The sequence below is a fragment of the Heptranchias perlo genome, chromosome 20 (assembly GCF_035084215.1).
Source record: "Heptranchias perlo isolate sHepPer1 chromosome 20, sHepPer1.hap1, whole genome shotgun sequence".
NCBI classification, from domain to species: Eukaryota; Metazoa; Chordata; class Chondrichthyes; order Hexanchiformes; family Hexanchidae; genus Heptranchias; species Heptranchias perlo.
In genome coordinates, this window is record NC_090344.1 from 15,913,386 (window position 1) to 15,939,737 (window position 26,352).

Sequence of the window (26,352 nt, forward strand, 5' to 3'; positions counted from 1 at the left end):
CAAAGTGGACGGCCTCAAACTTGCTTACGTTGAAATCCATTTGCCGCAGTTTTGCCCATTCACTTAATCTGGTGATATCTCTCTGTAATCTCATTCTTCCATCCACACTGCTTATAATTCTGTCTATCTTTGTGTCATCGGCAAACTTGGATATGTGTTTCTCGATCCCGTCATCTAATATCAATGAGACCGCCTAAATTGGGGTAAATTCACATTCAGCTTCAATCTCCACATCATCTTGAGACATTTTTTTTTGCTCCGTGTGTGTTGCGCCTTGGAAACTTCTGCACTTTGTCCTCTGGAGCTCAAATATAATTCAATTCGAATAACTGCAAAGATGTCAGAATCCAATTGGTGACTTTTCACTAAAAAGCAGTGAGATAACAGGGCTCGTCCGGGATTTGAACCCGGGACCTCTCGCATATTCTATTAGAAAAACGCCCTAAGCGAGAATCATACCCCTAGACCAACGAGCCGCTTGCTAGAAAGTCCTGCAGCCGGTCTAAAATTTCACCATAGTCTTCAGCCGATCGGCTATCCTTTGCAACCGCTTCTGTCCACCCAATCTCGTTTTCTATTCCTATATACAGCAATATCAAGTTGTACACTACCTATTTCCAGTCACCAATATTAGCCTCTCTTTACTAAATTCGTTTACAATGTACGACTTATTTTTTCAAATAATACTTTTCAGAATTAGTTAATCTGAAGCTACATTGGCATCTGTCTCGGCATCGTCAGAGTATACAAGCTACCATAAGTATATTTTACTCACATTGCTGTTTTCTTTCACCGTGAGGGCGAAGAGACAAAAATGTGGAGACATTAGCTACGAATTTATCAGCTGGGTTGCACCTTTACTTTTCCGACCGTCTCAGTCTTTTTTTCCTTTACCTTTCCCTGCTGGTGTTGCAGGTTAGATCAGCCTTTACCGTTCCAGGAAGCCTGAGAAGTCCATCAGGGGACAACATGGAGACAAGAGACAAGGAGAGATAGAGAGATTCGTGCAAATAAAGTCGCTTATAAATGGGTGGTTCTGCAAAGTAGCAGAATTTTAGTTGCAGATTGGGCAAGATTCTTTCTTGTGTATTTGAATTTTGCAAGAGTACATTGGGCACCCAATTAAAAGCGCCGGCCACGCTCGAGTATCTCTCATGCTCTGAGAGAGACAAATGAAGTGAGTTAGATCCAGTTCATTCATTTGAGCATTGAACGGATCTTTAAACAATAATTCAGCGAGCAGAAATCAAACCTGCGAAGGAAAACTCCATTTGATCTTGAATTTAACGCTTCAACCACTCGGCGATCGCAGCGGCACATGGCAGTACTTGCATGCATGGCTGTAGATGTTACTTTACACTGCCAGTTGCTTCAAACGATGCCCGATAGACCGGCGTTGTCTTGTAGCTTTCCCAGGAGCTTCATTTGATTCGGTGGGTCAAGTTTGGGAAATTGAACGATTTGCACCGGCAGCTTGTGGTAGCATATTACCTCATTTTCATTACCGGTAATGAACCACTGCAGCCACTGCAGAATTCGGTGCCACCCACAGCCGATCGGCCATCCTTTCAGACCTCTTCTATCCATCCAATCACGTTTTCTATTCCGATGTAGAGAAATGTCGAGTTGCACACTAACTATTTCCTCCGTTCTCTTTCGCAAACATATCACTGAACCAAACTTCACAAGTCACTCAGGAAAAATAATTCAGTTCAAAATCATTCGCTTCCGAAGGACCTGCGAGGACAGACTGACCAAACCTGCGTTCAGTCGTGAAGCTTGTGGGTGTGTTGTGATCCGAAGGGACAGAGACAGGCCTGCGACACGGAGCGAAGGCAGGAACTCAGAAATGTGGCCATAAATGGGCAGACAGTCAGTCACAGTCATTGATTCTGACACACGGCCCGGTAGTTGTTCAGTCAGTCGGGGAGCGAGGCCGGCAGCCAGCAAAGAAAAAGCCTGGCCTGAGAATAAGGCAGAGACCCAATCAGACGGATAGACAGACAGACATCTGACTCAACGTCGAAACGCAGCGTGATCGAATCACGTTGCGGTGATATCATTTTCACAGTAGCTCAGGGTCCTGCCCACAGGTTTTATAGCGGGGCAGTGTTTTATTGATGGTCTGTTCATTGTGAGTAAAATATTATTGATCGGAATTTAATTTGTTACATTAAAGTGCTCTTTGTTTGTTAATTTTGATCTACATCCTCGACAGTATATACAGAAACAAGTAACAATGTTTAAGGGATGTGGTTTATTCAATATTCGTTGCAAAACCCTGTCAGCTGGTGTAAAAATAAACTCAAACTACCCAACACGCGGGTAAGCCCATAAAGCTAAACTACATACATGGCCGGTTAGCTCAGTTGGTTAGAGCGTGGTGCTAATAACGCCAAGGCCGCGGGTTCGATCCCCGTACGGGCCATAAGGTTCCTAGTGCAATGCGTTGGTAACTTTTAAAAGTTTGGCAGACTTTGGAAACAAGCGAATCCACACAAAATGTCATGAGGTCAATTTTTTGGAGTAACATCCATTGATATGTTTTCTGATCTATCTTTTTGAGGTCCAAAGTGGACGGCCTCAAACTTGCTTACGTTGAAATCCATTTGCCGCAGTTTTGCCCATTCACTTAATCGAGTAATATCTCTCTGTAATCTCATTCTTCCATCCACACTGCTCATAATTCTGTCTATCTTTGTGTCATCGGCAAACTTGGATATGTGTTTCTCGATTTCGTCATCTAATATCAATGAGACCGCCTAAATTGGGGTAAATTCACATTCAGCTTCAATCTCCACATCATCTTGAGACATTTTTTTTTGCTCCGTGTGTGTTGCGCCTTGGAAACTTCTGCACTTTGTCCTCTGGAGCGCAAATATAATTCAATTCGAACAACTGCAAAGATGTCAGAATCCAATTGGTGACTTTTCACTAAAAAGCAGTGAGATAACAGGGCTCGTCCGGGATTTGAACCCGGGACCTCTCGCATATTCTATTAGAAAAACGCCCTAAGCGAGAATCATACCCCTAGACCAACGAGCCGCTTGCTAGGAAGTCCTGCAGCCGGTCTAAAATTTCACCATAGTCTTCAGCCGATCGGCTATCCTTTGCAACCGCTTCTGTCCACCCTATCTCGTTTTCTATTCCTATATACAGCAATATCAAGTTGTACACTACCTATTTCCAGTCACCAATATTAGCCTCTCTTTACTAAATTCGTTTACAATGTACGACTTGTTTTTTCAAATAATACTTTTCAGAATTAGTTAATCTGAAGCTACATTGGCATCTGTCTTGGCATCGTCAGAGTATACAAGCTACCATAAGTATATTTTACTCACATTGCTGTTTTCTTTCACTGTGAGGGCGAAGAGACAAAAATGTGGAGACATTAGCTACGAATTTATCAGCTGGGTTGCACCTTTACTTTTCCGACCGTCTCAGTCTTTTTTTCCTTTACCTTTCCCTGCTGGTGTTGCAGGTTAGATCAGCCTTTACCGTTCCAGGAAGCCTGAGAAGTCCATCAGGGGACAACATGGAGACAAGAGACAAGGAGAGATAGAGAGATTCGTGCAAATAAAGTCGCTTATAAATGGGTGGTTCTGCAAAGTAGCAGAATTTTAGTTGCAGATTGGGCAAGATTCTTTCTTGTGTATTTGAATTTTGCAAGAGTACATTGGGCACCCAATTAAAAGCGCCGGCCACGCTCGAGTATCTCTCATGCTCTGAGAGAGACAAATGAAGTGAGTTAGATCCAGTTCATTCATTTGAGCATTGAACGGATCTTTAAACAATAATTCAGCGAGCAGAAATCAAACCTGCGAAGGAAAACTCCATTTGATCTTGAATTTAACGCTTCAACCACTCGGCGATCGCAGCGGCACATGGCAGTACTTGCATGCATGGCTGTAGATGCTACTTTACACTGCCAGTTGCTTCAAACGATGCCCGATAGACCGGCGTTGTCTTGTAGCTTTCCCAGGAGCTTCATTTGATTCGGTGGGTCAAGTTTGGGAAATTGAACGATTTGCACCGGCAGCTTGTGGTAGCATATTACCTCATTTTCATTACCGGTAATGAACCACTGCAGCCACTGCAGAATTCGGTGCCACCCACAGCCGATCGGCCATCCTTTCAGACCTCTTCTATCCATCCAATCACGTTTTCTATTCCGATGTAGAGAAATGTCGAGTTGCACACTAACTATTTCCTCCGTTCTCTTTCGCAAACATATCACTGAACCAAACTTCACAAGTCACTCAGGAAAAATAATTCAGTTCAAAATCATTCGCTTCCGAAGGACCTGCGAGGACAGACTGACCAAACGTTCAGTCGTGAAGCTTGTGGGTGTGTTGTGATCCGAAGGGACAGAGACAGGCCTGCGACACGGAGCGAAGGCAGGAACTCAGAAATGTGGCCATAAATGGGCAGACAGTCAGTCACAGTCATTGATTCTGACACACGGCCCGGTAGTTGTTCAGTCAGTCGGGGAGCGAGGCCGGCAGCCAGCAAAGAAAAAGCCTGGCCTGAGAATAAGGCAGAGACCCAATCAGACGGATAGACAGACAGACATCTGACTCAACGTCGAAACGCAGCGTGATCGAATCACGTTGCGGTGATATCATTTTCACAGTAGCTCAGGGTCCTGCCCACAGGTTTTATAGCGGGGCAGTGTTTTATTGATGGTCTGTTCATTGTGAGTAAAATATTATTGATCGGAATTTAATTTGTTACATTAAAGTGCTCTTTGTTTGTTAATTTTGATCTACATCCTCGACAGTATATACAGAAACAAGTAACAATGTTTAAGGGATGTGGTTTATTCAATATTCGTTGCAAAACCCTGTCAGCTGGTGTAAAAATAAACTCAAACTACCCAACACGCGGGTAAGCCCATAAAGCTAAACTACATACATGGCCGGTTAGCTCAGTTGGTTAGAGCGTGGTGCTAATAACGCCAAGGCCGCGGGTTCGATCCCCGTACGGGCCATAAGGTTCCTAGTGCAATGCGTTGGTAACTTTTAAAAGTTTGGCAGACTTTGGAAACAAGCGAATCCACACAAAATGTCATGAGGTCAATTTTTTGGAGTAACATCCATTGATATGTTTTCTGATCTATCTTTTTGAGGTCCAAAGTGGACGGCCTCAAACTTGCTTACGTTGAAATCCATTTGCCGCAGTTTTGCCCATTCACTTAATCGAGTAATATCTCTCTGTAATCTCATTCTTCCATCCACACTGCTCATAATTCTGTCTATCTTTGTGTCATCGGCAAACTTGGATATGTGTTTCTCGATCCCGTCATCTAATATCAATGAGACCGCCTAAATTGGGGTAAATTCACATTCAGCTTCAATCTCCACATCATCTTGAGACATTTTTTTTTGCTCCGTGTGTGTTGCGCCTTGGAAACTTCTGCACTTTGTCCTCTGGAGCGCAAATACAATTCAATTCGAACAACTGCAAAGATGTCAGAATCCAATTGGTGACTTTTCACTAAAAAGCAGTGAGATAACAGGGCTCGTCCGGGATTTGAACCCGGGACCTCTCGCATATTCTATTAGAAAAACGCCCTAAGCGAGAATCATACCCCTAGACCAACGAGCCGCTTGCTAGAAAGTCCTGCAGCCGGTCTAAAATTTCACCATAGTCTTCAGCCGATCGGCTATCCTTTGCAACCGCTTCTGTCCACCCTATCTCGTTTTCTATTCCTATATACAGCAATATCAAGTTGTACACGACCTATTTCCAGTCACCAATATTAGCCTCTCTTTACTAAATTCGTTTACAATGTACGACTTGTTTTTTCAAATAATACTTTTCAGAATTAGTTAATCTGAAGCTACATTGGCATCTGTCTTGGCATCGTCAGAGTATACAAGCTACCATAAGTATATTTTACTCACATTGCTGTTTTCTTTCACTGTGAGGGCGAAGAGACAAAAATGTGGAGACATTAGCTACGAATTTATCAGCTGGGTTGCACCTTTACTTTTCCGACCGTCTCAGTCTTTTTTTCCTTTACCTTTCCCTGCTGGTGTTGCAGGTTAGATCAGCCTTTACCGTTCCAGGAAGCCTGAGAAGTCCATCAGGGGACAACATGGAGACAAGAGACAAGGAGAGATAGAGAGATTCGTGCAAATAAAGTCGCTTATAAATGGGTGGTTCTGCAAAGTAGCAGAATTTTAGTTGCAGATTGGGCAAGATTCTTTCTTGTGTATTTGAATTTTGCAAGAGTACATTGGGCACCCAATTAAAAGCGCCGGCCACGCTCGAGTATCTCTCATGCTCTGAGAGAGACAAATGAAGTGAGTTAGATCCAGTTCATTCATTTGAGCATTGAACGGATCTTTAAACAATAATTCAGCGAGCAGAAATCAAACCTGCGAAGGAAAACTCCATTTGATCTTGAATTTAACGCTTCAACCACTCGGCGATCGCAGCGGCACATGGCAGTACTTACATGGCTGTAGATGCTACTTTAAACTGCCAGTTGCTTCAAACGATGCCCGATAGACCGGCGTTGTCTTGTAGCTTTCCCAGGAGCTTCATTTGATTCGGTGGGTCAAGTTTGGGAAATTGAACGATTTGCACCGGCAGCTTGTGGTAGCATATTACCTCATTTTCATTACCGGTAATGAACCACTGCAGCCACTGCAGAATTCGGTGCCACCCACAGCCGATCGGCCATCCTTTCAGACCTCTTCTATCCATCCAATCACGTTTTCTATTCCGATGTAGAGAAATGTCGAGTTGCACACTAACTATTTCCTCCGTTCTCTTTCGCAAACATATCACTGAACCAAACTTCACAAGTCACTCAGGAAAAATAATTCAGTTAAAAATCATTCGCTTCCGAAGGACCTGCGAGGACAGACTGACCAAACCTGCGTTCAGTCGTGAAGCTTGTGGGTGTGTTGTGATCCGAAGGGACAGAGACAGGCCTGCGACACGGAGCGAAGGCAGGAACTCAGAAATGTGGCCATAAATGGGCAGACAGTCAGTCACAGTCATTGATTCTGACACACGGCCCGGTAGTTGTTCAGTCAGTCGGGGAGCGAGGCCGGCAGCCAGCAAAGAAAAAGCCTGGCCTGAGAATAAGGCAGAGACCCAATCAGACGGATAGACAGACAGACATCTGACTCAACGTCGAAACGCAGCGTGATCGAATCACGTTGCGGTGATATCATTTTCACAGTAGCTCAGGGTCCTGCCCACAGGTTTTATAGCGGGGCAGTGTTTTATTGATGGTCTGTTCATTGTGAGTAAAATATTATTGATCGGAATTTAATTTGTTACATTAAAGTGCTCTTTGTTTGTTAATTTTGATCTACATCCTCGACAGTATATACAGAAACAAGTAACAATGTTTAAGGGATGTGGTTTATTCAATATTCGTTGCAAAACCCTGTCAGCTGGTGTAAAAATAAACTCAAACTACCCAACACGCGGGTAAGCCCATAAAGCTAAACTACATACATGGCCGGTTAGCTCAGTTGGTTAGAGCGTGGTGCTAATAACGCCAAGGCCGCGGGTTCGATCCCCGTACGGGCCATAAGGTTCCTAGTGCAATGCGTTGGTAACTTTTAAAAGTTTGGCAGACTTTGGAAACAAGCGAATCCACACAAAATGTCATGAGGTCAATTTTTTGGAGTAACATCCATTGATATGTTTTCTGATCTATCTTTTTGAGGTCCAAAGTGGACGGCCTCAAACTTGCTTACGTTGAAATCCATTTGCCGCAGTTTTGCCCATTCACTTAATCGAGTAATATCTCTCTGTAATCTCATTCTTCCATCCACACTGCTCATAATTCTGTCTATCTTTGTGTCATCGGCAAACTTGGATATGTGTTTCTCGATCCCGTCATCTAATATCAATGAGACCGCCTAAATTGGGGTAAATTCACATTCAGCTTCAATCTCCACATCATCTTGAGACATTTTTTTTTGCTCCGTGTGTGTTGCGCCTTGGAAACTTCTGCACTTTGTCCTCTGGAGCGCAAATATAATTCAATTCGAACAACTGCAAAGATGTCAGAATCCAATTGGTGACTTTTCACTAAAAAGCAGTGAGATAACAGGGCTCGTCCGGGATTTGAACCCGGGACCTCTCGCATATTCTATTAGAAAAACGCCCTAAGCGAGAATCATACCCCTAGACCAACGAGCCGCTTGCTAGGAAGTCCTGCAGCCGGTCTAAAATTTCACCATAGTCTTCAGCCGATCGGCTATCCTTTGCAACCGCTTCTGTCCACCCTATCTCGTTTTCTATTCCTATATACAGCAATATCAAGTTGTACACTACCTATTTCCAGTCACCAATATTAGCCTCTCTTTACTAAATTCGTTTACAATGTACGACTTGTTTTTTCAAATAATACTTTTCAGAATTAGTTAATCTGAAGCTGCATTGGCATCTGTCTTGGCATCGTCAGAGTATACAAGCTACCATAAGTATATTTTACTCACATTGCTGTTTTCTTTCACTGTGAGGGCGAAGAGACAAAAATGTGGAGACATTAGCTACGAATTTATCAGCTGGGTTGCACCTTTACTTTTCCGACCGTCTCAGTCTTTTTTTCCTTTACCTTTCCCTGCTGGTGTTGCAGGTTAGATCAGCCTTTACCGTTCCAGGAAGCCTGAGAAGTCCATCAGGGGACAACATGGAGACAAGAGACAAGGAGAGATAGAGAGATTCGTGCAAATAAAGTCGCTTATAAATGGGTGGTTCTGCAAAGTAGCAGAATTTTAGTTGCAGATTGGGCAAGATTCTTTCTTGTGTATTTGAATTTTGCAAGAGTACATTGGGCACCCAATTAAAAGCGCCGGCCACGCTCGAGTATCTCTCATGCTCTGAGAGAGACAAATGAAGTGAGTTAGATCCAGTTCATTCATTTGAGCATTGAACGGATCTTTAAACAATAATTCAGCGAGCAGAAATCAAACCTGCGAAGGAAAACTCCATTTGATCTTGAATTTAACGCTTCAACCACTCGGCGATCGCAGCGGCACATGGCAGTACTTGCATGCATGGCTGTAGATGCTACTTTACACTGCCAGTTGCTTCAAACGATGCCCGATAGACCGGCGTTGTCTTGTAGCTTTCCCAGGAGCTTCATTTGATTCGGTGGGTCAAGTTTGGGAAATTGAACGATTTGCACCGGCAGCTTGTGGTAGCATATTACCTCATTTTCATTACCGGTAATGAACCACTGCAGCCACTGCAGAATTCGGTGCCACCCACAGCCGATCGGCCATCCTTTCAGACCTCTTCTATCCATCCAATCACGTTTTCTATTCCGATGTAGAGAAATGTCGAGTTGCACACTAACTATTTCCTCCGTTCTCTTTCGCAAACATATCACTGAACCAAACTTCACAAGTCACTCAGGAAGAATAATTCAGTTCAAAATCATTCGCTTCCGAAGGACCTGCGAGGACAGACTGACCAAACCTGCGTTCAGTCGTGAAGCTTGTGGGTGTGTTGTGATCCGAAGGGACAGAGACAGGCCTGCGACACGGAGCGAAGGCAGGAACTCAGAAATGTGGCCATAAATGGGCAGACAGTCAGTCACAGTCATTGATTCTGACACACGGCCCGGTAGTTGTTCAGTCAGTCGGGGAGCGAGGCCGGCAGCCAGCAAAGAAAAAGCCTGGCCTGAGAATAAGGCAGAGACCCAATCAGACGGATAGACAGACAGACATCTGACTCAACGTCGAAACGCAGCGTGATCGAATCACGTTGCGGTGATATCATTTTCACAGTAGCTCAGGGTCCTGCCCACAGGTTTTATAGCGGGGCAGTGTTTTATTGATGGTCTGTTCATTGTGAGTAAAATATTATTGATCGGAATTTAATTTGTTACATTAAAGTGCTCTTTGTTTGTTAATTTTGATCTACATCCTCGACAGTATATACAGAAACAAGTAACAATGTTTAAGGGATGTGGTTTATTCAATATTCGTTGCAAAACCCTGTCAGCTGGTGTAAAAATAAACTCATACTACCCAACACGCGGGTAAGCCCATAAAGCTAAACTACATACATGGCCGGTTAGCTCAGTTGGTTAGAGCGTGGTGCTAATAACGCCAAGGCCGCGGGTTCGATCCCCGTACGGGCCATAAGGTTCCTAGTGCAATGCGTTGGTAACTTTTAAAAGTTTGGCAGACTTTGGAAACAAGCGAATCCACACAAAATGTCATGAGGTCAATTTTTTGGAGTAACATCCATTGATATGTTTTCTGATCTATCTTTTTGAGGTCCAAAGTGGACGGCCTCAAACTTGCTTACGTTGAAATCCATTTGCCGCAGTTTTGCCCATTCACTTAATCGAGTAATATCTCTCTGTAATCTCATTCTTCCATCCACACTGCTCATAATTCTGTCTATCTTTGTGTCATCGGCAAACTTGGATATGTGTTTCTCGATCCCGTCATCTAATATCAATGAGACCGCCGAAATTGGGGTAAATTCACATTCAGCTTCAATCTCCACATCATCTTGAGACATTTTTTTTTGCTCCGTGTGTGTTGCGCCTTGGAAACTTCTGCACTTTGTCCTCTGGAGCGCAAATACAATTCAATTCGAACAACTGCAAAGATGTCAGAATCCAATTGGTGACTTTTCACTAAAAAGCAGTGAGATAACAGGGCTCGTCCGGGATTTGAACCCGGGACCTCTCGCATATTCTATTAGAAAAACGCCCTAAGCGAGAATCATACCCCTAGACCAACGAGCCGCTTGCTAGAAAGTCCTGCAGCCGGTCTAAAATTTCACCATAGTCTTCAGCCGATCGGCTATCCTTTGCAACCGCTTCTGTCCACCCTATCTCGTTTTCTATTCCTATATACAGCAATATCAAGTTGTACACGACCTATTTCCAGTCACCAATATTAGCCTCTCTTTACTAAATTCGTTTACAATGTACGACTTGTTTTTTCAAATAATACTTTTCAGAATTAGTTAATCTGAAGCTACATTGGCATCTGTCTTGGCATCGTCAGAGTATACAAGCTACCATAAGTATATTTTACTCACATTGCTGTTTTCTTTCACTGTGAGGGCGAAGAGACAAAAATGTGGAGACATTAGCTACGAATTTATCAGCTGGGTTGCACCTTTACTTTTCCGACCGTCTCAGTCTTTTTTTCCTTTACCTTTCCCTGCTGGTGTTGCAGGTTAGATCAGCCTTTACCGTTCCAGGAAGCCTGAGAAGTCCATCAGGGGACAACATGGAGACAAGAGACAAGGAGAGATAGAGAGATTCGTGCAAATAAAGTCGCTTATAAATGGGTGGTTCTGCAAAGTAGCAGAATTTTAGTTGCAGATTGGGCAAGATTCTTTCTTGTGTATTTGAATTTTGCAAGAGTACATTGGGCACCCAATTAAAAGCGCCGGCCACGCTCGAGTATCTCTCATGCTCTGAGAGAGACAAATGAAGTGAGTTAGATCCAGTTCATTCATTTGAGCATTGAACGGATCTTTAAACAATAATTCAGCGAGCAGAAATCAAACCTGCGAAGGAAAACTCCATTTGATCTTGAATTTAACGCTTCAACCACTCGGCGATCGCAGCGGCACATGGCAGTACTTACATGGCTGTAGATGCTACTTTAAACTGCCAGTTGCTTCAAACGATGCCCGATAGACCGGCGTTGTCTTGTAGCTTTCCCAGGAGCTTCATTTGATTCGGTGGGTCAAGTTTGGGAAATTGAACGATTTGCACCGGCAGCTTGTGGTAGCATATTACCTCATTTTCATTACCGGTAATGAACCACTGCAGCCACTGCAGAATTCGGTGCCACCCACAGCCGATCGGCCATCCTTTCAGACCTCTTCTATCCATCCAATCACGTTTTCTATTCCGATGTAGAGAAATGTCGAGTTGCACACTAACTATTTCCTCCGTTCTCTTTCGCAAACATATCACTGAACCAAACTTCACAAGTCACTCAGGAAAAATAATTCAGTTCAAAATCATTCGCTTCCGAAGGACCTGCGAGGACAGACTGACCAAACCTGCGTTCAGTCGTGAAGCTTGTGGGTGTGTTGTGATCCGAAGGGACAGAGACAGGCCTGCGACACGGAGCGAAGGCAGGAACTCAGAAATGTGGCCATAAATGGGCAGACAGTCAGTCACAGTCATTGATTCTGACACACGGCCCGGTAGTTGTTCAGTCAGTCGGGGAGCGAGGCCGGCAGCCAGCAAAGAAAAAGCCTGGCCTGAGAATAAGGCAGAGACCCAATCAGACGGATAGACAGACAGACATCTGACTCAACGTCGAAACGCAGCGTGATCGAATCACGTTGCGGTGATATCATTTTCACAGTAGCTCAGGGTCCTGCCCACAGGTTTTATAGCGGGGCAGTGTTTTATTGATGGTCTGTTCATTGTGAGTAAAATATTATTGATCGGAATTTAATTTGTTACATTAAAGTGCTCTTTGTTTGTTAATTTTGATCTACATCCTCGACAGTATATACAGAAACAAGTAACAATGTTTAAGGGATGTGGTTTATTCAATATTCGTTGCAAAACCCTGTCAGCTGGTGTAAAAATAAACTCAAACTACCCAACACGCGGGTAAGCCCATAAAGCTAAACTACATACATGGCCGGTTAGCTCAGTTGGTTAGAGCGTGGTGCTAATAACGCCAAGGCCGCGGGTTCGATCCCCGTACGGGCCATAAGGTTCCTAGTGCAATGCGTTGGTAACTTTTAAAAGTTTGGCAGACTTTGGAAACAAGCGAATCCACACAAAATGTCATGAGGTCAATTTTTTGGAGTAACATCCATTGATATGTTTTCTGATCTATCTTTTTGAGGTCCAAAGTGGACGGCCTCAAACTTGCTTACGTTGAAATCCATTTGCCGCAGTTTTGCCCATTCACTTAATCGAGTAATATCTCTCTGTAATCTCATTCTTCCATCCACACTGCTCATAATTCTGTCTATCTTTGTGTCATCGGCAAACTTGGATATGTGTTTCTCGATCCCGTCATCTAATATCAATGAGACCGCCTAAATTGGGGTAAATTCACATTCAGCTTCAATCTCCACATCATCTTGAGACATTTTTTTTTGCTCCGTGTGTGTTGCGCCTTGGAAACTTCTGCACTTTGTCCTCTGGAGCGCAAATACAATTCAATTCGAACAACTGCAAAGATGTCAGAATCCAATTGGTGACTTTTCACTAAAAAGCAGTGAGATAACAGGGCTCGTCCGGGATTTGAACCCGGGACCTCTCGCATATTCTATCAGAAAAACGCCCTAAGCGAGAATCATACCCCTAGACCAACGAGCCGCTTGCTAGAAAGTCCTGCAGCCGGTCTAAAATTTCACCATAGTCTTCAGCCGATCGGCTATCCTTTGCAACCGCTTCTGTCCACCCTATCTCGTTTTCTATTCCTATATACAGCAATATCAAGTTGTACACGACCTATTTCCAGTCACCAATATTAGCCTCTCTTTACTAAATTCGTTTACAATGTACGACTTGTTTTTTCAAATAATACTTTTCAGAATTAGTTAATCTGAAGCTACATTGGCATCTGTCTTGGCATCGTCAGAGTATACAAGCTACCATAAGTATATTTTACTCACATTGCTGTTTTCTTTCACTGTGAGGGCGAAGAGACAAAAATGTGGAGACATTAGCTACGAATTTATCAGCTGGGTTGCACCTTTACTTTTCCGACCGTCTCAGTCTTTTTTTCCTTTACCTTTCCCTGCTGGTGTTGCAGGTTAGATCAGCCTTTACCGTTCCAGGAAGCCTGAGAAGTCCATCAGGGGACAACATGGAGACAAGAGACAAGGAGAGATAGAGAGATTCGTGCAAATAAAGTCGCTTATAAATGGGTGGTTCTGCAAAGTAGCAGAATTTTAGTTGCAGATTGGGCAAGATTCTTTCTTGTGTATTTGAATTTTGCAAGAGTACATTGGGCACCCAATTAAAAGCGCCGGCCACGCTCGAGTATCTCTCATGCTCTGAGAGAGACAAATGAAGTGAGTTAGATCCAGTTCATTCATTTGAGCATTGAACGGATCTTTAAACAATAATTCAGCGAGCAGAAATCAAACCTGCGAAGGAAAACTCCATTTGATCTTGAATTTAACGCTTCAACCACTCGGCGATCGCAGCGGCACATGGCAGTACTTGCATGCATGGCTGTAGATGCTACTTTACACTGCCAGTTGCTTCAAACGATGCCCGATAGACCGGCGTTGTCTTGTAGCTTTCCCAGGAGCTTCATTTGATTCGGTGGGTCAAGTTTGGGAAATTGAACGATTTGCACCGGCAGCTTGTGGTAGCATATTACCTCATTTTCATTACCGGTAATGAACCACTGCAGCCACTGCAGAATTCGGTGCCACCCACAGCCGATCGGCCATCCTTTCAGACCTCTTCTATCCATCCAATCACGTTTTCTATTCCGATGTAGAGAAATGTCGAGTTGCACACTAACTATTTCCTCCGTTCTCTTTCGCAAACATATCACTGAACCAAACTTCACAAGTCACTCAGGAAAAATAATTCAGTTCAAAATCATTCGCTTCCGAAGGACCTGCGAGGACAGACTGACCAAACCTGCGTTCAGTCGTGAAGCTTGTGGGTGTGTTGTGATCCGAAGGGACAGAGACAGGCCTGCGACACGGAGCGAAGGCAGGAACTCAGAAATGTGGCCATAAATGGGCAGACAGTCAGTCACAGTCATTGATTCTGACACACGGCCCGGTAGTTGTTCAGTCAGTCGGGGAGCGAGGCCTGCAGCCAGCAAAGAAAAAGCCTGGCCTGAGAATAAGGCAAGAGACCCAATCAGACGGATAGACAGACAGACATCTGACTCAACGTCGAAACGCAGCGTGATCGAATCACGTTGCGGTGATATCATTTTCACAGTAGCTCAGGGTCCTGCCCACAGGTTTTATAGCGGGGCAGTGTTTTATGGATGGTCTGTTCATTGTGAGTAAAATATTATTGATCGGAATTTAATTTGTTACATTAAAGTGCTCTTTGTTTGTTAATTTTGATCTACATCCTCGACAGTATATACAGAAACAAGTAACAATGTTTAAGGGATGTGGTTTATTCAATATTCGTTGCAAAACCCTGTCAGCTGGTGTAAAAATAAACTCAAACTACCCAACACGCGGGTAAGCCCATAAAGCTAAACTACATACATGGCCGGTTAGCTCAGTTGGTTAGAGCGTGGTGCTAATAACGCCAAGGCCGCGGGTTCGATCCCCGTACGGGCCATAAGGTTCCTATTGCAATGCGTTGGTAACTTTTAAAAGTTTGGCAGACTTTGGAAACAAGCGAATCCACACAAAATGTCATGAGGTCAATTTTTTGGAGTAACATCCATTGATATGTTTTCTGATCTATCTTTTTGAGGTCCAAAGTGGACGGCCTCAAACTTGCTTACGTTGAAATCCATTTGCCGCAGTTTTGCCCATTCACTTAATCGAGTGATATCTCTCTGTAATCTCATTCTTCCATCCACACTGCTCATAATTCTGTCTATCTTTGTGTCATCGGCAAACTTGGATATGTGTTTCTCGATCCCGTCATCTAATATCAATGAGACCGCCTAAATTGGGGTAAATTCACATTCAGCTTCAATCTCCACATCATCTTGAGACATTTTTTTTTGCTCCGTGTGTGTTGCGCCTTGGAAACTTCTGCACTTTGTCCTCTGGAGCTCAAATATAATTCAATTCGAATAACTGCAAAGATGTCAGAATCCAATTGGTGACTTTTCACTAAAAAGCAGTGAGATAACAGGGCTCGTCCGGAATTTGAACCCGGGACCTCTCGCATATTCTATTAGAAAAACGCCCTAAGCGAGAATCATACCCCTAGACCAACGAGCCGCTTGCTAGAAAGTCCTGCAGCCGGTCTAAAATTTCACCATAGTCTTCAGCCGATCGGCTATCCTTTGCAACCGCTTCTGTCCACCCAATCTCGTTTTCTATTCCTATATACAGCAATATCAAGTTGTACACTACCTATTTCCAGTCACCAATATTAGCCTCTCTTTACTAAATTCGTTTCATAGAATCATAGAAGTTACAACATGGAAACAGGCCCTTCGGCCCAACATGTCCATGTCGCCCAGTTTATACCACTAAGCTAGTCCCAATTGCCTGCACTTGGCCCATATCCCTCGATACCCATCTTCCCCATGTAACTGTCCAAATGCTTTTTAAAAGACAAAATTGTACCCGCCTCTACTACTGCCTCTGGCAGCTCGTTCCAGACACTCACCACCCTTTGAGTGAAAAAATTGCCCCTCTGGATCCTTTTTTATCTCTCCCCTCTCACCTTAAATCTGTGCCCCCTCGTTTTTGACTCCCCTACCTTTGGGAAAAGATTTTGACTATCGACCTTATCTATGCCCCTCATTATTTTATAGACTTCTATAAGATCACCCCTTAACCTCCTACTCTCCAGGGAATAAAGTCCCAGTCTGTCTAACCTCTCCCTGTAAGTCAAACCATCAAGTCCCGGTAGCATCCTAGTAAATCTTTTCTGCACTCTTTCTAGTTTAATAATATCCTTTCTATAATAGGGTGACCAGAACTGTACACAGTACTCCAAGTGTGGCCTCACCAATGCCCTGTACAACTTCAACAAGACATCCCAACTCCTGCATTCAATGTTCTGACCAATGAAACCAAGCATGCTGAATGCCTTCTTCACCACCCTATCCACCTGTGACTCCACTTTCAAGGAGCTATGAACCTGTACTCCTAGATCTCTTTGTTCTATAACTCTCCCCAACGCCCTACCATTAACGGAGTAGGTCCTGGCCCGATTCGATCTACCAAAATGCATCACCTCACATTTATCGAAATTAAACTCCATCTGCCATTCATCGGCCCACTGGCCCAATTTATCAAGATCCCGCTGCAATCCCAGATAACCCTCCTCACTGTCCACAATGCCACCAATCTTGGTGTCATCCGCAAACTTACTAACCATGCCTCCTAAATTCTCATCCAAATCATTAATATAAATAACAAATAACAGCGGACCCAGCACCGATCCCTGAGGCACACCGCTGGAAACAGGCATCCAGTTTGAAAAACAACCCTCGACAACCACCCTCTGTCTTCTGTCGTCAAGCCAATTTTGTATCCAATTGGCTACCTCACCTTGGATCCCATGAGATTTAACCTTATGTAACAACCTACCATGCGGTACCTTATCAAATGCTTTGCTGAAGTCCATGTAGACCACGTCTACTGCACAGCCTTCATCTATCTTCTTGGTTACCCCTTCAAAAAACTCAATCAAATTCGTGAGACATGATTTTCCTCTCACAAAACCATGCTGACTGTTCCTAATTAGTCCCTGCCTCTCCAAATGCCTGTAGATTCTGTCCCTCAGAATACCCTCTAACAACTTACCCACTACAGATGTCAGGCTCACTGGTCTGTAGTTCCCAGGCTTTTCCCTGCCGCCCTTCTTAAACAAAGGCACAACATTTGCTACCCTCCAATCTTCAGGCACCTCACCTGTAGCGGTGGATGATTCAAATATCTCTGCTAGGGGACCCGCAATTTCCTCCCTAACCTCCCATAACGTCCTGGGATACATTTCATCAGGTCCCGGAGATTTATCTACCTTGATGCGCGTTAAGATTTCCAGCACCTCCCTCTCTGTAATATGTACACTCCTCAAGACATCACTATTTATTTCCCCAAGTTCCCTAACATCCATGCCTTTCTCAACCGTAAATACCGATGTGAAATATTCATTCAGGATCTCACCCATCTCTTGTGGTTCCGCACATAGATGACCTTGTTGATCCTTAAGAGGCCCTACTCTCTCCCTAGTTACCCTTTTGCCCTTTATGTATTTGTAGAAGCTCTTTGGATTCACCTTTGCCTTATCTGCCAAAGCAATCTCATATCCCCTTTTTGCCCTCCTGATTTCTCTCTTAACTCTACTCCGGCAATCTCTATACTCTTCAAGGGATCCACTTGATCCCAGCTGCCTATGCATGTCATATGCCTCCTTCTTATTTTTGACTAGTGCCTCAATCTCCCGAGTCATCCAAGGTTCCCTACTTCTACCAGCCTTGCCCTTCACTTTATAAGGAATGTGCTTACACTGAACCCTGGTTAACACACTTTTGAAAGCCTCCCACTTACCAGACGTCCCTTTGCCTGCCAACAGACTCTCCCAATCAACTTCTGAAAGTTCCTGTCTAATACCATCAAAATTGGCCTTTCCCCAATTTAGAATTTTAACTTTTGGGCCAGACCTATCCTTCTCCATAGCTATCTTAAAACTAATGGAATTATGATCACTGGTCCCAAAGTGATCCCTCACTAACACTTCTGTCACCTGCCCTTCCTTATTTCCCAAGAGGAGGTCAAGTTTTGCCCCCTCTCTAGTCGGGCCATCCACATACTGAATGAGAAATTCCTCCTGAATACACTCAACAAATTTCTCTCCATCCAAGCCCCTAATGCTATGGCTGTCCCAGTCAATGTTGGGAAAGTTAAAGTCCCCGACTATTACCACCCTATTTTTCTTGCAGCTGTCTGTAATCTCCTTACATATTTGCTCCTCAATTTCCCGTTGACTATTTGGGGGTCTGTAGTACAATCCTATCAAAGTGATCTCTCCCTTCTTATTTTTCAGTTCTACCCATATGGACTCAGTGGGCGAACCCTCGGATATATCCCCTCTCACTACTGCCGTGATGTTCTCCCTGATCAAGAAGGCAACTCCCCCTCCTCTCTTACCTCCTGCTCTATCTTTCCTATAGCATCTGTACCCTGGAACATTGAGCTGCCAGTCCTGCCCCTCCCTTAGCCATGTTTCAGTAATAGCTATAACATCCCAGTCCCATGTACCCATCCATGCCCTGAGTTCATCTGCCTTGCCCATCAGACTTCTTGCATTGAAATAAATGCAGTTTAATCTAGTCTTCCCTTGGTCTTTGCCCTGCTTTCTCAGACCATCTGTCCGGTCATGTTCTGTACACTCTCCCTTACTGCCTTTTGTTTCTGTCACCACTTTATTTCCCACTGACTTCCTGCATCGGTTCCCATCCCCCTGCCACATTAGTTTAAACCCTCCCCAACAGCACTGGCAAACACTCCCGCTAGGACATTGGTTCCAGTCCTGCCCAGATGCAGACCGTCCAATTTGTACTGGTCCCACCTCCCCCAGAACCGGTTCCAATGGCCCAGGAATTTGAATCCCTCCCTCTTGCACCATCTCTCAAGCCACGTATTCATCTTAGCTATCCTGTCATTCCTACTCTGACTAGCCCGTGGCACTGGTAGCAATCCTGAGATTACTACATTTGAGGTCCTACTCTTTAGTTTAACTCCTAACTCCCTAAATTCAGCTTGTAGGACCTCATCCTGTTTTTTACCTATATCGTTGGTGCCTATATGCACCACGACAACTGGCTGTTCACCCTCCCCCTCCAGAATGTCCTGCAGCCGCTCCGAGACATCCTTGACCCTTGCACCAGGGAGGCAACATACCATCCTGGAGTCTCGGTTGCGTCCGCAGAAACGCCTGTCTATTCCCCTTACAATCGAGTCCCCTATGACTATAGCTCTGCCACTCTTTTTCCTGCCCTCCTGTGCAGCAGAGCCAGCCACGGTGCCATGAACCTGGCCACTGCCACCTTCCCCTGGTGAGCCATCTCCGCCAACAGTATCCAAAACGGTATACCTGTTTTGGAGGGAGATGACCGCAGGGGACCCCTGCACTGCCTTCCTACTCTTCCTCTGTCTGTTGGTCACCCATTCACTATCTCCCTCAGTAATTTTTATCTGCGGTGTGACCAACTCACTGAACGTGCTATCCACGACTTTCTCAGCATCGCGGATGCTCCAAAGTGAGTCCATCCGCAGCTCCAGAGCCGTCAAGCGGTCAAACAATAGCTGCAGCTGGACACACTTCCCGCAGGTGAAGGAATCAGGGATACAGGAAGGAGCCCTGAATTCCCACATCCCACAAGAGGAACATGACACGGCGCTGGGATCTCCTGCCATGACTTAACCCTTAAATTAGCTTAAGAACAACTACAATGTCAAGAGAAAAAAAAGGAAAGAAAAACTACTTACCACTCCCTTTAAGGAGTTTACTCCTTTAGATTGTTCTCAATTTAGAGAATGTTAACTACACTAGGGACCTTGATTCACTAAAAAATAAATGCTACTTCCTATAAGACCTGCAGACCTTCCCTTTCCTTTTACTTCAGTTACTGTAGATAAGGAGAAATACTCACCTGAACCTACTCACCAATCAGGTGCCTCCCCTGTGTCGCGTCCCGATCTGATTCCTGACGTCACTTCGAACTCGGTCGCAGCTCCGCTCGGCTCCTCTCAGCGCTCTGAAATCCCGCCTTTTATCGGACGCTCCCTCCGCTCGGCTCGGCTCCTCTCAGCTGTTCTCAGCGCTCTGAAATCCCGCCTTTTATCGGACGCTCCCTCCGCTCGGCTCGGCTCCTCTCAGCTGTTCTCAGCGCTCTGAAATCACGCCTTTTATCGGACGCTCCCTCCGCTCGGCTCGGCTCCTCTCAGCTGTTCTCAGCGCTCTGAAATCCCGCCTTTTATCGGACGCTCCCTCCGCTCGGCTCGGCTCCTCTCAACGCTCTGAAATCCCGCCTTTTATCGGACGCTCCCTCAGCTCCGCTCCTCTCAGCTGTTCTCAGCGCTCTGAAATCCCGCCTTTTATCGGACGCTCCCTCCGCTCGGCTCGGCTCCTCTCAGCGCTCTGAAATCCCGCCTTTTATCGGACGCTCCCTCCGCTCGGCTCGGCTCCTCTCAGCTGTTCTCAGCGCTCTGAAATCCCGCCTTTTATTGGACGCTCCCTCCGCTCGGCTCGGCTCCTCTCAGCTGTTCTCAGCGCTCTGAAATCCCGCCTTTTATCGGACGCTCCCTCCGCTCGGCTCGGCTCCTCTCAGCGCTCTGAAATCCTGCCTTTTATCGGACGCTCCCTCCGCTCGGCTCGGCTCCTCTCAGTTCACAATGTACGACTTGTTTTTTCAAATAATACTTTTCAGAATTAGTTAATCTGAAGCTACATTGGCATCTGTCTCGGCATCGTCAGAGTATACAAGCTACCATAAGTATATTTTACTCACATTGCTGTTTTCTTTCACTGTGAGGGCGAAGAGACAAAAATGTGGAGACATTAGCTACGAATTTATCAGCTGGGTTGCACCTTTACTTTTCCGACCGTCTCAGTCTTTTTTTCCTTTACCTTTCCCTGCTGGTGTTGCAGGTTAGATCAGCCTTTACCGTTCCAGGAAGCCTGAGAAGTCCATCAGGGGACAACGTGGAGACAAGAGACAAGGAGAGATGGAGAGATTCGTGCAAATAAAGTCGCTTATAAATGGGTGGTTCTGCAAAGTAGCAGAATTTTAGTTGCAGATTGGGCAAGATTCTTTCTTGTGTATTTGAATTTTGCAAGAGTACATTGGGCACCCAATTAAAAGCGCCGGCCACGCTCGAGTATCTCTCATGCTCTGAGAGAGACAAATGAAGTGAGTTAGATCCAGTTCATTCATTTGAGCATTGAACGGATCTTTAAACAATAATTCAGCGAGCAGAAATCAAACCTGCGAAGGAAAACTCCATTTGATCTTGAATTTAACGCTTCAACCACTCGGCGATCGCAGCGGCACATGGCAGTACTTGCATGCATGGCTGTAGATGCTACTTTACACTGCCAGTTGCTTCAAACGATGCCCGATAGACCGGCGTTGTCTTGTAGCTTTCCCAGGAGCTTCATTTGATTCGGTGGGTCAAGTTTGGGAAATTGAACGATTTGCACCGGCAGCTTGTGGTAGCATATTACCTCATTTTCATTACCGGTAATGAACCACTGCAGCCACTGCAGAATTCGGTGCCACCCACAGCCGATCGGCCATCCTTTCAGACCTCTTCTATCCATCCAATCACGTTTTCTATTCCGATGTAGAGAAATGTCGAGTTGCACACTAACTATTTCCTCCGTTCTCTTTCGCAAACATATCACTGAACCAAACTTCACAAGTCACTCAGGAAAAATAATTCAGTTCAAAATCATTCGCTTCCGAAGGACCTGCGAGGACAGACTGACCAAACCTGCGTTCAGTCGTGAAGCTTGTGGGTGTGTTGTGATCCGAAGGGACAGAGACAGGCCTGCGACACGGAGCGAAGGCAGGAACTCAGAAATGTGGCCATAAATGGGCAGACAGTCAGTCACAGTCATTGATTCTGACACACGGCCCGGTGGTTGTTCAGTCAGTCGGGGAGCGAGGCCTGCAGCCAGCAAACAAAAAGCCTGGCCTGAGAATAAGGCAGAGACCCAATCAGACGGATAGACAGACAGACATCTGACTGAACGTCGAAACGCAGCGTGATCGAATCACGTTGCGGTGATATCATTTTCACAGTACCTCAGGGTCCTGCCCACAGGTTTTATAGCGGGGCAGTGTTTTATGGATGGGCTGTTCATTGTGAGTAAAATATTATTGATCGGAATTTAATTTGTAACATTAAAGTGCTCTTTGTTTGTTAATTTTGATCTACATCCTCGACAGTATATACAGAAACAAGTAACAATGTTAAAGGGATGTGGTTTATTCAATATTCGTTGCAAAACCCTGTCAGCTGGTGTAAAAATAAACACAAACTACCCAACACGCGGGTAAGCCCATAAAGCTAAACTACATAGATGGCCGGTTAGCTCAGTTGGTTAGAGCGTGGTGCTAATAACGCCAAGGCCGCGGGTTCGATCCCCGTACGGGCCATAAGGTTCCTATTGCAATGCGTTGGTAACTTTTAAAAGTTTGGCAGACTTTGGAAACAAGCGAATCCACACAAAATGTCATGAGGTCAATTTTTTGGAGTAACATCCATTAATATGTTTTCTGATCTATCTTTTTGAGGTCCAAAGTGGACGGCCTCAAACTTGCTTACGTTGAAATCCATTTGCCGCAGTTTTGCCCATTCACTTAATCGAGTAATATCTCTCTGTAATCTCATTCTTCCATCCACACTGCTCATAATTCTGTCTATCTTTGTGTCATCTCTCTCGATGTTGGCGGAATCCATAATGAGGGGTTTTAATCTTGAAATTGGAGACAGACCAATCAGGCAAGAAATCAGGAATTACTTTAGCAAACAAAATACGGCCGAAAGCTGGAACTCTCTCGGCCAAAAGGATGTGGATTGCGGCTCAATTCAAGTTTTCAAGACTGATATTGATAGATCATTTCTCGGTTTGGGTTCCAAGGGATATGTGTCCAAGGCGGGGAAGGAGAGTTGAGTTGCAGATCACGTCATGATCGAATTGAATGGCACAGCAGGAAGAGGGTCTGAATGGCCCTCTCCTGTTCCGATGTTCCTTTTCAGCTCAGCGTGGTGCTGAATGACGTTCAAAAGGCATCAGACTGATTCCAGAATGAAAATCAGGTGCACAGAAGGAGAAACCCTGAGATTGCAGAACGAACTGAGCCCCTGCAGCAAAGCCAACAGCTGTCTCTCTACAATAATAGAATGGGAAGAATTTTAGCAACCAGCCCGGCTAGCTCAGTCGGTAGAGCATGAGACTCTTAATCTCAGGGTCGTGGGTTCGAGCCCCACGTTGGGCGATTTGTGTTCTATTTTTCACAATGGGTAATAAAATTTTCAAATTGCAACCTCTTTTCTCGAGTTCATCAAATCCAGTTAAAAAACAGACACAACACTGAGCTGTGTGAAATGAAACCTTGAGCGTTGCTAAATATCCAGTCCCTCCCGATTCTACATTCCCTCCAGATGGGACACGGCAGATTATCGGTTCAATCGGCTTCATTTATTGCTGTTATAAAAAATGTTGAATGATCGACATTGTAATATTTGGAAGATGACATCTCTGGATCCATTCGCCTCTCTGATCCATCCTGAGCCCCCCTTACCCTCTTTGATTCTCGCTGAGCTCCTTAACTTCTCTGATACACTCTGTCTCTGACCTCAGAGAGTCCATGATCATCTTTGAACCTTGTCAGCGCTCTTTACCTTCTCTCATACCCACTGAGTTCCCCTTACACAGATCTGCCCTGAGCCCCCTTACACTCTCTCAGACTCGGCAGTCCTTCCCCTCTCTCAGTTCTTAATGTACTTTCCGATGCCCTCTGACAGTCCCTTCCCTTCTCTGAGCCCCCTGACACTTTCTGATGACATCTGACTATCCCTTCCCCGCTCTGAGATCCCCTTACACTCTCTGATACCCTCTGACAGTCCCTTCCCCTCTCTGAGATCCCCTTGCCCCGATGGATCGCCACTAAGAAGCCATTAGGCTCCCTGATACATTCTCAGAAACCATTACCCTCCCTGATATCCAAGTGCGAAGTAATTTTACAGGTGGATCGACCGGTCTGTGTTAAGGATGAGATCCAGAATTTGTTCGGTCGCTGCTACTTCGGATTCTCGGAATCTGAGAGCTCTATCGGCGATCGGTACCGATCTGCTACTATAAACTGGGTGTGGGTGTATGAGCGCGCTGTTGCTTTATAAACCGAATGAGTTTATATATGAGAGCGATGTTTATATATGAACTGTGGGTGTATATATATATGAGTGCGATGTTTATATATGAACTGTGGGTGAGTATATATGAATGCGATGTTTATATGTGAACTGTGAGTGAGTATAAATGAGCCACAGCAATGTGGTTGATTCTTCATTGCCCTCTGAAAAGGCCCAGCAAGCCACTCAGTTGTAAAATCTCGCCAGTAAAAGTCATAATAAGAATAAAACCGGACGGACCACCCGGCATCGGACCACTAGGCACCGGACACGACAAAGGCAAACCAAGCCCAGTCGACCCTGCAAAGTCCTCCTCACTAACATCTGGGGACTAGTGCCAAAATTGGGAGAGCTGTCCCACTGACTAGTCAAGCAAAGCCTGACATAGCCATACTTAGAGAATCATACCTTTCAGCCAACGTCCCAGATTCGTCCATCACCATGCCTGTGTATGTCCTGTCCCACCGGCAGGACAGACCCACCTGAGGTGGCGGTACAGTGATATACAGTCAGGAGTGAGTGGCCCTGGGAGTCCTCAACATTGACTCTGGACCCCATGAAATCTCATGGCATCAGGTCAAACATGGGCAAGGAAACCACCTGCTGATTACCACCGACCGCCCTCCCTCAGCTGATGTATCAATCCCACTCCATGTTGAACACCACTTGGGGGAAGCACTGAGGGTAGCAAGAGCACAGAATGTACTCCAGATGGAGGACTTCAATGTCCATCACCAAGAGTGGCTCGGTCGTATCACTGCTGACTGAGCTGGCCGAGGCCCGAAGGACATAGCTGCCAGACTGGAACTGCGGCAGATGGTGAGAGAACCAACACGAGGGAAAAAGTTACTTGACCTCGTCGTCACCAATCTACCTGTCGCAAATGCATCTGTCCATGACAGTATTGGTAGGAGTGACCACCGCACCGTCCTCGTGGAGACGAAGTCCCGTCTTCGCACTGAGGACACCATCTAACGTGTTGTGTGGCACTATCAGCGTGCGAAATGGGATAGATTCAGAACAGGTCTAGCAGCTCAAAGCTGGGCATCCATGAGGTGCTGTGGGCCATCAGCAGCAGCAGAATTGTATTCCAGCATTATCTGTAATATCATGGCCCGGCATATTCCTCACTCTACCATTAATAAACAAGCCAGGGGATCAACCCTGGTTCAATGTGGAGTGCATAAGAGCATGCCAGGAACAGCATCAGGCGTATCTAAAAATTAGGTGCCAACCTGGTGAAGCTACAATTCAGGACTACATGAATGCTAAACAGCGGAAGCAACATGCCATAGACAGAGCTAAGCGAATCCACAACCAACGGATCAGATCAAAGCTCTGCAGTCCTGCCACATCCAGTCGTGAATGGTGGTGGACAATTAAACAACTAACGGGAGGAGGAGGCTGTGTAAACATCCCCATCCTCAATGATGGCAGAATCCAGCACGTGAGTGCAAAGGACAAGGCTGAAGCGTTTGCAACCATCTTCAGGAAGAAGTGCCAAGTGGATGATCCATCTCAGCCTCCTCCCGATATCTCCACCATCACAGAAGCCAGTCTTCAGCCAATTCGAATCACTCCACTTGATATCAAGAAACGGCTGAGTGCACTGGATACAGCAAAGGCTATGGGCCCCGACAACATCCCGGCTGAAGTGTTGAAGACTTGTGCTCCAGAACGAGCTGCGCCTCTCGCCAAACTGTTCCAGCACAGCTACAACACTGGCATCTACCTGACAATGCGGAAAATTGCCCAGGTATGTCCTGTCCACAAAAAGCAGGACAAATGCAATCCGGCCAATTAACGCCCCAT

At 45.3% G+C, this 26,352-nt stretch overlaps 14 non-coding genes across 14 annotated transcripts; 8 read left to right on the forward strand and 6 right to left on the reverse strand.

Moving 5' to 3' along the window:
- Positions 1–386: 386 nt before the first annotated feature.
- Positions 387–476, reverse strand: trnap-agg (transfer RNA proline (anticodon AGG)). Its single transcript is given in 2 exon segments — positions 387–422; positions 441–476. It is a non-coding gene; the product is annotated as a tRNA-Pro (tRNA).
- A 1,878-nt stretch (positions 477–2,354) lies between these two features.
- trnai-aau (transfer RNA isoleucine (anticodon AAU)) lies at positions 2,355–2,428 on the forward strand. The gene has a single exon. It is a non-coding gene; the product is annotated as a tRNA-Ile (tRNA).
- A 527-nt stretch (positions 2,429–2,955) lies between these two features.
- On the reverse strand, positions 2,956–3,045 carry trnap-agg (transfer RNA proline (anticodon AGG)). The gene is given in 2 exon segments: positions 2,956–2,991; positions 3,010–3,045. It is a non-coding gene; the product is annotated as a tRNA-Pro (tRNA).
- Positions 3,046–4,919: 1,874 nt separating this feature from the next.
- On the forward strand, positions 4,920–4,993 carry trnai-aau (transfer RNA isoleucine (anticodon AAU)). Its single transcript has one exon. It is a non-coding gene; the product is annotated as a tRNA-Ile (tRNA).
- A 527-nt stretch (positions 4,994–5,520) lies between these two features.
- Positions 5,521–5,610, reverse strand: trnap-agg (transfer RNA proline (anticodon AGG)). Its single transcript is given in 2 exon segments — positions 5,521–5,556; positions 5,575–5,610. It is a non-coding gene; the product is annotated as a tRNA-Pro (tRNA).
- A 1,874-nt stretch (positions 5,611–7,484) lies between these two features.
- On the forward strand, positions 7,485–7,558 carry trnai-aau (transfer RNA isoleucine (anticodon AAU)). The gene has a single exon. It is a non-coding gene; the product is annotated as a tRNA-Ile (tRNA).
- Positions 7,559–8,085: 527 nt separating this feature from the next.
- trnap-agg (transfer RNA proline (anticodon AGG)) lies at positions 8,086–8,175 on the reverse strand. The gene is given in 2 exon segments: positions 8,086–8,121; positions 8,140–8,175. It is a non-coding gene; the product is annotated as a tRNA-Pro (tRNA).
- A 1,878-nt stretch (positions 8,176–10,053) lies between these two features.
- Positions 10,054–10,127, forward strand: trnai-aau (transfer RNA isoleucine (anticodon AAU)). Its single transcript has one exon. It is a non-coding gene; the product is annotated as a tRNA-Ile (tRNA).
- A 527-nt stretch (positions 10,128–10,654) lies between these two features.
- trnap-agg (transfer RNA proline (anticodon AGG)) lies at positions 10,655–10,744 on the reverse strand. The gene is given in 2 exon segments: positions 10,655–10,690; positions 10,709–10,744. It is a non-coding gene; the product is annotated as a tRNA-Pro (tRNA).
- A 1,874-nt stretch (positions 10,745–12,618) lies between these two features.
- trnai-aau (transfer RNA isoleucine (anticodon AAU)) lies at positions 12,619–12,692 on the forward strand. Its single transcript has one exon. It is a non-coding gene; the product is annotated as a tRNA-Ile (tRNA).
- A 527-nt stretch (positions 12,693–13,219) lies between these two features.
- trnap-agg (transfer RNA proline (anticodon AGG)) lies at positions 13,220–13,309 on the reverse strand. Its single transcript is given in 2 exon segments — positions 13,220–13,255; positions 13,274–13,309. It is a non-coding gene; the product is annotated as a tRNA-Pro (tRNA).
- Positions 13,310–15,188: 1,879 nt separating this feature from the next.
- trnai-aau (transfer RNA isoleucine (anticodon AAU)) lies at positions 15,189–15,262 on the forward strand. Its single transcript has one exon. It is a non-coding gene; the product is annotated as a tRNA-Ile (tRNA).
- Positions 15,263–22,707: 7,445 nt separating this feature from the next.
- On the forward strand, positions 22,708–22,781 carry trnai-aau (transfer RNA isoleucine (anticodon AAU)). Its single transcript has one exon. It is a non-coding gene; the product is annotated as a tRNA-Ile (tRNA).
- A 770-nt stretch (positions 22,782–23,551) lies between these two features.
- trnak-cuu (transfer RNA lysine (anticodon CUU)) lies at positions 23,552–23,624 on the forward strand. Its single transcript has one exon. It is a non-coding gene; the product is annotated as a tRNA-Lys (tRNA).
- Positions 23,625–26,352: the final 2,728 nt, after the last annotated feature.